Below are 12,447 nucleotides of genomic sequence, written 5' to 3' on the forward strand. Positions count from 1 at the left end.
GATTTCATCATGTAAGTCCAAGATACATTGTTAACAAGAATTTGCTTTAATTTAATGTTTTTATAATACAAATATCTTGAAAATACAACTCCCCTTAACCTTATGTACTTCTATGTAGCAAACAAACACATTTAGAAACTTGGTGAGGGAGTGGTAGCTGGCTAAATAAATACATAGAAACTCCAGTGTTTTGTCATGTAACAAACTATAATAACACTTCAAAGTTTTGGACAGATTTCCTTATATTATTGGTTTAGGGTGTAACTGTGTGGAAAATTGTAAATGTTGTCTTTCGGTATTTACTTTACAACCCTTTGTAATCTTCAGCTATATTTATAGCTTAAAGTGGGAAGAAATCAAAATTAAAGAGGCCTGCTCGAGCATCCTTTGTAATCAAATGCTTTTCCCATTTCTCCTTAAAATAAAAGCACAGCCTGCACGTTTGGCTGCCTTAGGAGACCACCCGAAGAGTTTACAAGTCATGACCTAGAGCAAACTATCACTGTGGAAGAGTATTAGCTTCAGGAACCTGCAGAAAGGAGTCATGGATAAACTAGGCCATTTTTGTGGGGAGAATGGGGGCTACTTTGTTTTGAATAGGAAGATTTAACCAGAAAGAAGAGGGAAATGGGGAGTTTTTCCGGCCTAGGGATAAAACATGAGCAATCAGCTGATCCTAAGGCACTGGGATTGACGCTTTCGTAGCTCACCAGTGCACCAGAGCAAGCCATCCTCACAGCCCGCTTCCAGCCAGAGCTTTCAGGCCTCCTTGCAAGGCCATGGTGGCCCCATGCCTGACTGTCCCCTGCTCCTGGTCCCCCCGCTGGCTCTGCCATGACCCCTGGGGCTCTGAGGGACTCCCACAGTGCCACACAGGCCTCTAAGAGGCCCTGTGGTGCCTGCCGCCATCTTACGGCTCCTGCCCCAGCAGGGCCCGCAGTGCTGCCCCAATGGCCGCCCCAACTGCCACCCAGGGCCTTTCCCTGTGGGAAGCCATGATATCAACCAGCAATAGAGCAGCCTTGCCACCAGCAGTTGACCATCAAGCCCTACTGTTGACACTTTGGGCTTGTGGCAGAGTCATAGGAAGCCCGAAAGGTACAGGGAGGCCCCGGAGCCCCTGAAGGAGAGAGCCTCAGAGCTGCTGCAGCAGGCTGTGGACCTGGCACAGGCAGTGGACCAAATTCAGCATGCCCCTGGCTCACCCGTGCTGGGGAGACAGGAGGAAAGTCTGTCTGATGGAGTTACTCCAGTGACATGCTTCATGCGAATGAGCAGTTACCGGCTGTGGTGAAGGCAGTGCAACTGTGCAAGTTTGGTTATGACCACAGCTGAGCAGCCAGGCAAACAAAGGAGCCAAAATGCAGAACCCAAGACTTGGTGTAATAAAATTGGTGGTAAGTTACTTTATTTAGACTTTTGAAAATTATTTCCACTATAAATAAGGCGGCCCGAGAATTGCTTTTAGGTTTTGTCTTTTCCCTGCTGTTTACAAGATGCTCCAAGCAAAGTTTTATAAAGAGAAGGGGTTTTTATTAGACTAACTGCTCACATTGGCAAAAGTAGCGAGGCTTTAGGGCACACAGAACCTTTAGGTAGAAAGGTGTCATAGGTACATAAATTACAAGAATTCCATTCTGCCGAAAACTCTTGGGCTAAGACTTGAAAGCTGTTGCTACTGAGGGAATACCCCTGGGGAGCAAAGTGGTTTTGGGGATAGTATAGAGGAGCCTTACCAAAAGAGGTTCCGGCTCTGGTCTTTCAGTATAGTGAAAACAGGTCCTCATTTGCTGCAATAGAAACAAAAGTAGAACTGCACAGACAGGACACAGATCTACCTCCCACAGCTGCTTTGGAAATGTCCCAGAAGTACTTGTAAGAGCAGCTGGGTACGCTGCAAAAGAAACAGAATAGTAAAGTTTTCCAGAATGTCAAGCTTATTGCTGGCTAACCTAGGCTCTGGTGATCAGATCACAGCTGCATTTCGTTTAAATTTTATTCGTTTATATTTTGACTGAACTCTTATTGTTGCCGACTCATCTGCTTTTTCCTAAACAGAATACAGCATCATGGACTATGGAGTCCAGCTCCTGCCTGAAAGAGTTAAACAGGTCATATAATCCCATTTATAAATTTTTCAAACTTTCATCTTAAAAGAGTTTTTCTTTTCTTTTCTTCCCTTCCTTCCATCCATACTCTTCTAGTGAAGCCACTGCAGTATTTAATGTCCCTAACAGTTTGAAACTTTTCTAATTTCCACAATAAATTTTCATGGCAATATACTCAGGTGACCTTACCCTGATTTTGAGTTCTTCTTTAAGTAGCTTTCCTTTTGATGTTTTTCGTATCTTCCTTTATCCCCAGTATGTTTGGACAGCAATGATACACCTTTTCTCAGATTTTCCTTAAATAAAAAAATAAGGTAATAAGCTAAATACATTGTATCTTTTTAATCTCTTCTATCAAGATTGTCACTCATTTTATATTATTTCAGAAAAGGTCATAACAAATTCTTACATAATATCTTGCACAGTTGCCTGTCTGTAGGAAATGCTAATTTTATTCATAGCTTAATCTCCATGGTAGTACATAATTCAGCTTCAACACAGGAATATGTTTGTTTTTTTTTTTTCCCACCTTTTCTAAACCATGAACTATTAGCTGGTAGTAAAAAAATCCTGTTAGTAATTCCAAAGTGTACAACCTTGCACTTTGTACATTTTAACCTCATCCTCTTTCTGTAACTGAAGTTCAATGACCTTTATGATATTCCAAGCCTTTTCTAGTTTGACATTGCCTCCAAACTTTGTCATCAGAAAATGTCATAAGCACACACTTATGCTGTGCCAAAATTAGCTATGATACTATCCACTATTTTTAGTCTCCATATTAATCCTAGAGAATTCTGCTGGTAACTTGCCTCCAAACATACACTTCGCTTTTTAATGCAACAGGTTGAATCTTCGCATTTTTGCCCTGGTAGTGAAGACAGTACAAACTATCCAAGACAATGGAATTTGTGTTTTTCTTTATAATTTTGATCTGATTCCAGTTCATTTCCCACCTCTAAATTCTTATTTTCTCTTACAGTGCAGGCTTTTTCCCATTGTAGGCTAATTTTTCATATATCAAATGGTTTAATAAGGTCCATCAAAGTTAGGCTTACTGTGTTTCTTTTAACTGGAAAAATAAAGAACTGTTTTGTATTTGTTTGAGAAAAGGCAGGTAGTTAGGTCTCACACAGTCTGCTTCCCATAACAGGGATTTTTCTTACACAGGATTACAGCATAACAGGATTTTTCTTACTCTTCACTTTTTTTTTAAAATATACATTTTCCTTGATGTGTTAATTATTCCTTCCTATGCTGTGTTTTAAAACCCTGTATACTATCAAAGTCTGTTTAATAGTCTTGTAGTTTACTTGGTTACTTCCTCTTCTCTTCCCATACTGTATTTGCTGATCTTTAGTAATATTATACAATACTTGCCTTGTTTGCTTTATTAACCAGCCTTCTGCTTTTCAGTTCACTATTTAAGATACTGTAACAGGTTTGGTTTTTTTTTTTTTTTTTAATTGTTACTCCAAAAATAAGCTCTGAAAGTAGTACTATGCTATTAGGAGAAGAACTGAGCTGCCTAAAGAAACAACTATACAAGCAAATTATGCCAGCTAATATATGAGGAAAGATTACCTCACTCATAAGTGTACATGGCAGGAGAGAGGGAGGAGCAGAGAGATGAATGATGGTCTCAGTAAATGTCACTTTTTTGTTGTTCACATTATCTTATCTTTCTCAGACATGTTTTCTAATTAACGCATGCTGGTTTGTCTTGTTTCTACATGAAAACACAGAAGATGATTAAACTGCACAGAAAACAGGAATGGTAATGGCTTAGCTGGTTCAACTTCAACTAAAACAACCCAAGTACTGAATTGCTCTAACATCTTGCTGTCTACAAACAGGGGAGGTCTTGCTTTGTCTTCCTTCCATCTCTTTTCCTTCTTCCCACTGATGCTGTCTTCTCTCCTTCCACCCAGCTGCTCACAGCCAAGCTCTATTTTTCCGTTTCTTGTCCTTGTCCTAGTGCTTATTGGACTCTTTGTTAGCAGGTACTGATCACTAACATGGCACAAATCCATCAAGTACACTTTCTTCTCTGCCATACTTCTCAAAGTAGCGTGTATGCAGTCTGAGATCCAAGAGATTCACTTTTTTTTATTAAATTAGTTCCTTTTTTTTTTTTTTTAAGGTGAATTAATTTCAAAATTAAATTAGAAAAGCTGGAGGAGACATGTACCTTAAGTTATAAAAACAGTCATCTACATTTTGGTTAAAGGTAGACTTTCTACCATTAATGGTAATGTAAAAATGACTTTGAAACTCCTCTACCTTATTTAAAGCACACTGTTTCTTTCTGAAAGGAACTTAGGAAAGAAGTGCTCTTTTAAAATTAGTTATGGTAGAAAGTTTACTCTCTGTGAGTGGTAATAAGGACATAAATAGGACTAATTTGGCTGCTTGCCTAATGGTCAGCAAATCCACTGGCGCTGTATCTAAACTAGGGAATAAAAAGAGGAGGCTCGCTGTAACTGTATCTCATTTAAGTTAATCGCTGAATGCCCTGAATGCTTGTTTTCTTTGCTATTGGAAGTCACTTTGATTTACCATAACAATTACTAATCAGCTTAGTTTGAATCACTCTTCCCTGTCATACGCTATGTTCTTAAAAGATGTCACTTTTTTCAGTCGTTTATTATTATCTTGACCTTCTCAGATACATTTCCTAATTAACGCGTGAGGTTTTTTTCCCATTACCTACCCCAAAACAAGACCGGAAAGATGTATCAGCTGCACAGTGTTTTACTGAACAACTTTCTGGAGACTGTTGTCAGAATTTGCAGAGAGCACAAGCAAAAACAAAGATCAGGGCATTCCCATAAGGAATGGTACAAATCCTACTGTGTAGCAGATATCTGGACTTGAATTTTTCCGTGTTGGCATAGCACCGGAGAACTGAAATCTCTAGGGCACCTGAAACTGTCTATATCTATTATTCTATGTGCATATCTATCTGCATATCTATTATTTTATGTGAAATATAAAACTTGTGTTTTAGGTCTTCACAACATCCACCTCAAGCTAATTTTGAAAATACCATTCCAGGGTGAAACAATAAGTTCATTGTTTGTCCTATGCTGTAGAAAGGGATCATGAAGGAGAACAGCAAAAATTTCAAGAAGGAATCTGAACTCCTGCTCGTCGAGAAAGGAGCTGCATTTTCCCTTGCTGTATACTCTGTAAATGAAGTCATTTAGCATTCCCCGTAATGACTTCAGGGGAATCTGATTTCTGCTTAGCAAAGAAGGCACTTCAAGGTAAAATTGCTGTAAAACAACCATTTATCTGGAAATATGGAAGGCCTTAATGTTCCCACTAGGCTCTGACTCTCCCATGACTGTCTTGACATGCCTGTCAAAGCCTTGGCCCCAGATACTTTGGAGCAGTTTCTCCTGAAGCCAGAAGGCCCGAAAAGAAAGCTCTTCTTGTCTGATGCCTTCCCTTTTTAACAGTGGTATTCAAGGAGATACAGTGACTTTTTCTACATCTTTGAAAACAATGTCTCTTGGATGATGTTTTTTGGTTAAATTCCTCCTGAAATGTGAAGAGATGGTCAATGTCTACCCTGTCTGCTATTTCAGGGACATGCCTATTAAGGCGGGAGAAGGTCTCTCTTTTCAGGGGCATCTGTTAGGCCGATCAAAAGGGCCACAAGCCTGTGGGTTTCCATATTGCCAAAGAATTCATTTTGCTTCAAAGTTTTTTTTTAAACCACAGTGAATCAAGGGCTTCAAATATAAGGTCTGAAGTGAGAGATTACAGATTCTGAAGGGAGGGCTGTCTTGTCTAGATACACCACAAGGGTTGCCGTAAATGTTAGGTCTACAACGGAGTCTTTCGAGCTAATGGCCTGAAAATTGTGGTCTTAGATGGAAAGGGTGAGGCCGAAGAGCGGAGCAAAGGAAATTATCCAAACCTGCCAAACTGTGTACTAACAAGTACCAAGTGTGGAGAAGTGTGTGTGAGCTACTTTGGATGAGGACTGCTGATCATCACCGTGTTTCCTTCAGTCAGAAGACGCATCACTCTGCTGTCTCAGAACAAGATCATTCCACTTTTAGTTCTCAGAGCTGCGACTCCTCTCCTGTGTGAAGCTGTGGAAAACTACCTGCTGGATCTCGGCTACATTTTTCTGAGTAAACAACATGAAAAGCTTGCATTGTTTGAAGTGCAGGGGAAGGTGGGAAAGTCTGTGAGAAGTTTGTTTGTGTTCTCCATGTCAAACAAATTGTTCTTCTGTAGGAAAGAACTGGCAGCCAACATTGTGCCTTGAGCCCTCTCATGACATAGTGTCTGTAGGGAAGAAATGACTGGTTTTATAGTTTGGTTGAACACAAAAGTTCAGCTTCTATATCTATACCTCCCTATATACGTAAACAGACACAGAGACGTTTAAAAGACAAGCATGTAAATTACTTATCTTGGCTTTCTCTTCTCTTTTCTTCTGTTTATGTCAGGTTAGCCCATCCCTGCTTAGTTACATCTCTGGGAAATTTTCCAAGAAATCGACAAAATTCTCTGAGGAGAATGTGTTCTCTGAGCTAAAAAAGCTACATTAAACTGTACTTCTACAATTTCAAATTACACAGGAAGATTGTGGAGGACATTGTCATATGTCAGATCACAATAAAGCTTTATAGGCTGCTGTGTAAATATACACAGACTGGTTCTTGATGTGGTTTCCCACAATAGTTGCACTAGGCTTTCATCTGGTGTAATTTTCGCTGAGTGCTGTAATGACAGGTTCTACAGAGCTCGCCTCATTCATTTTTAGCTCTGCAAAACCAAACTAGAAAAAAAAATCAGAAGAGAACAGCCAGTAGCTAAAAATGGACTCTGAAAAAAACAACTTTCGCTGCTAAATCCTCTATCTGCACACTAGGGACTGGTCACTATAGCTCTGCTGTAAAACTGTATGTATCAACAAGTGCGTACGATGCAAGTAGATGGAGACTGTTCCAGCCACATGAGGCAAGGTGAACGTGAGTGGCAGCAAGAAATGAAGTAATTTTGTGATACGGGTCAGCTGAACCAGATCAAAGCTACCAGACACAAAGGCTCACGATCACATGGAGCCACCCCCACAGCAGGTAGCCAGCTGTTCATACACAGCTTTGAAACCACGCTCTGGATGAAGTCAAGTAGCGGCTTTACCAAGCTAAGGAACTCAAATCAATGTGAGCTGAAACAGTCTAACGTGTTTGCTATGAAAATACTATTGCTCAATCAAAAAAAATTTAGCAGAACAGTAAAGATGCTCTAAAGAATAAGTAAAAACTTAACAAGCAGGATTAAAATGATTCATTTAGAAGGAGCTTCATTTCCATCTCTGTCTGAATGTATTTTTCGTTAATTAGAGGAGTCTGAGATAGTACATAACATAAATAAGAAATAACTTTATTGCCTGTCATGACCCTTGAGTGATAATTGCAGGTTTTTCTGTGAATTTTGCACTTCTGAATTTTGCACTTTTCTGTGCAAAATTCCACGTGACATTCCACCTCTCCCACTACCCTCCCAAACACCCTGTTTGTTGAAACATGGATAAAACAGTCCTTTGGCAATATTCCACCCTGTTCCAATAATAAGATCACGATCTTCACTCTATTGCATTGCCAAGCTCCTACAGAGGGAGCCTTACCTCAGTGCAGTCAGAATAGTTATTCAGACAAATTATTGAGGTCAGAGGTCAATGGAGAAGCACTTGTTTATTTCCCTAAATCATCAGTGAATGTGTTAACACTGGAAGTGTTGCAATGATGTTTATGAGTACTGACACTTGTCTCTAAAATTTAGTTGGGAAGAACAATTTTCCTGAAAAGATAACTATATATGAAAGCCTACAATTCAAGTAATTTTCTCTTGATCATCTGCTTTGATTTCCAGACTAACAGAAGATGGAGATGGAAGGCAGAAGATGGAGATAAAGGAAAATTTGGATATGAATACAGTGATGATTCTGCCAGAGGTACACCTCACTTTACAAACTCAAAGCTTTCTTTGTTTTCTACCTTATTTAACTTCTTCCGTTATGCTTCATTGTCCTTCCTATCCAAATGTTCTCTTTTTTCCAGTTACTCTGAGCTTTATTTTTCCTTCTCTCATAACATCTTGAAAGATGATTCTGCAGCACAATTTTCTAGAGAACAAAAGCATACTGTTGAAATGTTCTTTTTCTTGCATGGTTGTATTTTTTTCCTATCATTACAATCCAACTCTGAGTAATAGTGTTAACGTGAAAAATTATTCATCACAATAATAAACCTCCTAAAATTTCTCTAATTACTATTAAACATTCTGCTGCAAATTACTTGAGTCCTTTGTAAATTAACATGTAAATTAATATATTTTAAATGCTGAGCATGGATTTTAAAGGCCATATACAACTATAATCTATATAAGGATTTAGAAATGCCAAGCAAAATGCGGTCACATCTGTCAGGACCAACTGAAACACAATGAAATACACAAGTCAACGCTGCCACAAACCAGGTCAGTCTGCTCCTTGGACACTTACCAGACTGTGCTGTTTGCTCCCAGTCCACTGGGCCTGGTATGTGTTAGGTTTCTGGAGTCTGAAGAGACTCCAGGTCCTTCACTTGTGTTTGTATTGTGAGGTGCAAAGTAATGCTCCCTTTTGAAACTGAACATACAGTTCAGCAAACTGTCTCCTGTGCCTATTGTTGACTCTTCAGACTTCTTTGTTGTTTAAACAAACTTTCAAGAAGAATTTGTTTTGCATAGACAATTTTGGATCGTGTTTTAGTTCTTTGGGCGTACATAGATGTGAAGGCAAAATCTTAGTGAGCTACAAAAAGAACTAAAATATGATCTGTCATTACTTATAAGGTACCAAATTTATTTGTTAGAAAACAGTATCTAAACGCAGTGTGCTTTTCTCTTTCCCATAACTAGAAGTCTATCTGTTCATTGTGACTGGACTCCCTCCAGCAATTGCTCTACCTACTTTGGGTCAAAATGCTCATCAAGTAGATTAGTTCTTCCTACTTTTTAAGCTCTCAACCGCTCTGTGATAAGACTTTTTGTCTTTTTCACCATCTTCTGCAACCAGGTGATATGTGGTTTAAATGCCCCATCCTTTTCTCCCTTTGCAGACGAGAAAGGCTGTATTGTCATACAAGCCTCACCTTGTCCAAAAGATAATAGCCAAAATGTTATGATCTTATGCCAACTTCCCTTGGAATTCTGCTTCAAAATGCAGGTAACGAAATGACACGTGGCTTAGAATTAATGTTTGAAGTCCAAGATAAGCACAGCTCATAAACAGAGAGACTACTCAAATCCTTGTAACTGCTACATGAGTACAAATGTGCTCCAAATAGACACTGTACATTCATAGTGATGTTTAACAGTCATCCAGATTATCTGATTGGATTCTTTACTAAAGGAAGCCGAGCTTCTTATTTCAGGCTGTATACATGCCCAATGGCTCTAGGTGGACAGTGAAACTGAAACTGAAGTTATCAGGCTCAAGCCTTTGTTATTTTGTCCTTTCTTCTTGGTATGAAAGTAAGTTATTGCATTTTGTGCAATTTGGCAGAGCATTTTGTTTGTTTGTTTGTTTTTGGTAAAAATCTGTAAAAAATGATTTGGTAAACTAACCTGAAGGCAATGAACTGAAAAATATGCTGCTTCCTAAGTTCTGAATGGTAAAAAGACCAAAAAGATGAACATGAAAAACATCTCACAGTAGTTGCTGCCTGAATATTCATCAGGAAGCCAGAACTCTGTTCTGAGTGGAGCCAGTGAATAATTTTGCAGCACAACTCTAACCATTTGATACTGGGGAGAAAGCCTGATAGAATCAGAAGTGGCAGGAAGGTTATAACAACAAAGGTTCATAATAAGGACACAGCTTACAGTAATGATTCATTCTTACTGAGATATGTTACAGGCTGACATTTCAGGAAAATTTTCCCACCAGCTATATACCGTACCTCTTAGTTTCTTTGCCTCCTTCTCTCTCTCCATTCTTCACACGGCAATGAAAGGAGCTCTTTTTACCCTTCTCCCATCTCACTGTGTTCTGTTCTGAAGGTCTCCAGGGCATCATTCCTGGGGCTATGTTTTTCAGGATTTCTTCCCCCAGTTCAAAACTGAAGCTTTGCTGAACAGACAGGTACCAGCCCGGAAACATAATCTGCTGTCACTGAATGAAATGTCAGAATCTGGATGCAATCCCATTTGGTTTGCTCACTGAATAGCTTGCCCAAGAGATTGCTAAATCTATTTCAGACAGTAACAACAACTCTAGATCTTTTTCCAGGGGTCACCCTTGTGATCTTGTTTAGCTCTATGGTTAGGGACCTCTAGTGACTCAAAAGATTATTCCAATGTGATCTCAAAGCTGGAAAGGATTAAAAGGTCCCTGTTTCGGAGACCTTTATAAAACTCTCCCTCCCATTTTTTACCTTGTTTATAGCCAAAAGAGAGAACTTGTAAGGAGACAGAGAGGAGTCTGGGTCACTAGATAAATGGTTTTGACCAAAATTGACTGTGCCCTCAGGAGGAACCGCTAAACTGCTTGTGCTTATATTGTTGTTTTTCTGCAATTTCAGATCTGCTGGTGTGTCTGTCAGCATAGAAGGATATTGTTCTTGAACATCAAAAGGAATAAAAGGATATAGACGATTACTCCAGCATTTAGAGATTGATCCTTAGCTACTGGGCTGAAAGCCTCTTAAAAAAGGCTAAAACCTTCAGCTCCTTTTGATTTGATTAAGTGCACTAATCATCTATTCCAGCTTAAGTCGGGGAGAGATCTGGGTGCAAATGCTTCACAGGCTGGTCTCTGCCTTCCTCTGACCGCAATCTGAGATGAGAACCTGTCCTAGGCACTGAGGTGGAAAAAGTGGGTGTGAAGTAACACCACAACAGCCTGCAATGGTTCTGCCATAACCTGGGTTGGTAAAGCATCCTGTTGCAGACTGAGGCAGTTATGTTGGTAAAATATGAGTTCTAAGTTCCTTAGTCTTGAAAAAAGACTTCCAGTTAAAGCTGCTTCAGACTTGCACATCTGGCAAATATTTTTTTTTATTATTTTTTTTAACCTTTATGAAAATGTCTGCAGTTTGATTAAATATTTTAGAGTACAGGAGAGTTTTGCCTGTTCTTCACTTGAGCCTCTGGGATTAAATGCCTTATGAACTGTATTAGAAATGTGTTTTGAGTCTCTGTTAGCTTTGGCCTTTGGGTGTTCTCCACTGAAATATATTTTATAATTCACTACTAGTAAATGTCATCACAGTGGGATAACTTTATTTAATGTACTTGACATAATAATAATATTTAGGATATAAAAAAATCTCCAATTTCAAAGCATTTTTCTCAAATTAAGGAGTTACAAAACAGTAAAAAGAATTATTATTCATGTGTTACAGAACAGGAAACTGAAACAGAAAGATAAGCTCAAAATCTTTAGAGTCAAGTAGTAATTTACAGACCTATTTGAAGTGCTCTGTTTTTCAAGGATGGTTAGCAGCTATGTGGCTTTATAGGTTCTACATGTTCCTCCAAAATGTACGTCAAAATGTCTGATATTGGACAAAAAATAATGGAAGTATGATGTATAAATGTCTTTTTCCCTGCAAGTATGCATTCCGTGATCTTTGTCCTGTTTTCCCACAAGTTGATCGTGGTCTTCTTGAATCCTTTAATGTACTTTTTCAGTGAAGATTGTTATGAAGCTATCTTTCAAAGCCTAGTGGTTCTGTGGTAGCTCACCAATCTGTTACAATCCATGTGTAGAATGCTTGTAGCTGTGAAACTTTCACGCAAAATGCTTTTTCAGTCTTTTAAAGTTGTTACGGGCAATATTTGATTCTGAATCATTTCATTTCTTGCTAGTTCCATTTAGGAAACATTAAAGTTTGAAAGTCTGTGTATTTGCCAAAGCTGCTAAAGACAACTATGATACCTTTCCTTAAAATTTCTTCCAAATAAATATTTTTTGGGGTAAATATCAGTTCAGTCACAGTCTTGAAATATGCCATTGTTTCCTTGGCAAACAGTCAGGCTGCTACTGTTGTTTCCAACAGGTGGGTATGGCTGTGACACAGTACTCTATTTAGCAGTCCAAAAATGTTTTCAAGTTGAGATGGAGATTTTGCTCCTAAACGTCTTATACTTAGGAGACGGATTTGCATGTGGAGAGTAATAAATTATTGAAAAGCGCTCTAATGGTTCACTCTCCATTTGCAACAAATCAAATGACTGGAGAAGAAATTATATTAAAATGTTCCTGAAAAAGGGCTTTAGTCATTAAGAAAATCCTTTTGTATTCTAAAGGCAAGAACTATTATTAAGC

The 12,447-nt window shown here is 38.8% G+C and overlaps 1 long non-coding RNA gene across 1 annotated transcript; it reads right to left on the reverse strand.

Annotated features, from left to right (window-relative positions):
- Nucleotides 1-1,682: 1,682 nt before the first annotated feature.
- Nucleotides 1,683-10,640, reverse strand: LOC310898411. The gene is made up of 3 exons (XR_014583280.1): nt 10,079-10,640; nt 2,298-2,404; nt 1,683-1,894 (listed from the first exon to the last, which is right to left on the reverse strand). It is a non-coding gene; the product is annotated as an uncharacterized lncRNA (long non-coding RNA).
- Between the last annotated feature and the right edge of the window lie 1,807 nt (nt 10,641-12,447).

The sequence above is a fragment of the Anser anser genome, assembly GCF_964211835.1.
Source record: "Anser anser genome assembly, chromosome: 4".
Lineage (NCBI taxonomy): Eukaryota > Metazoa > Chordata > Aves > Anseriformes > Anatidae > Anser > Anser anser.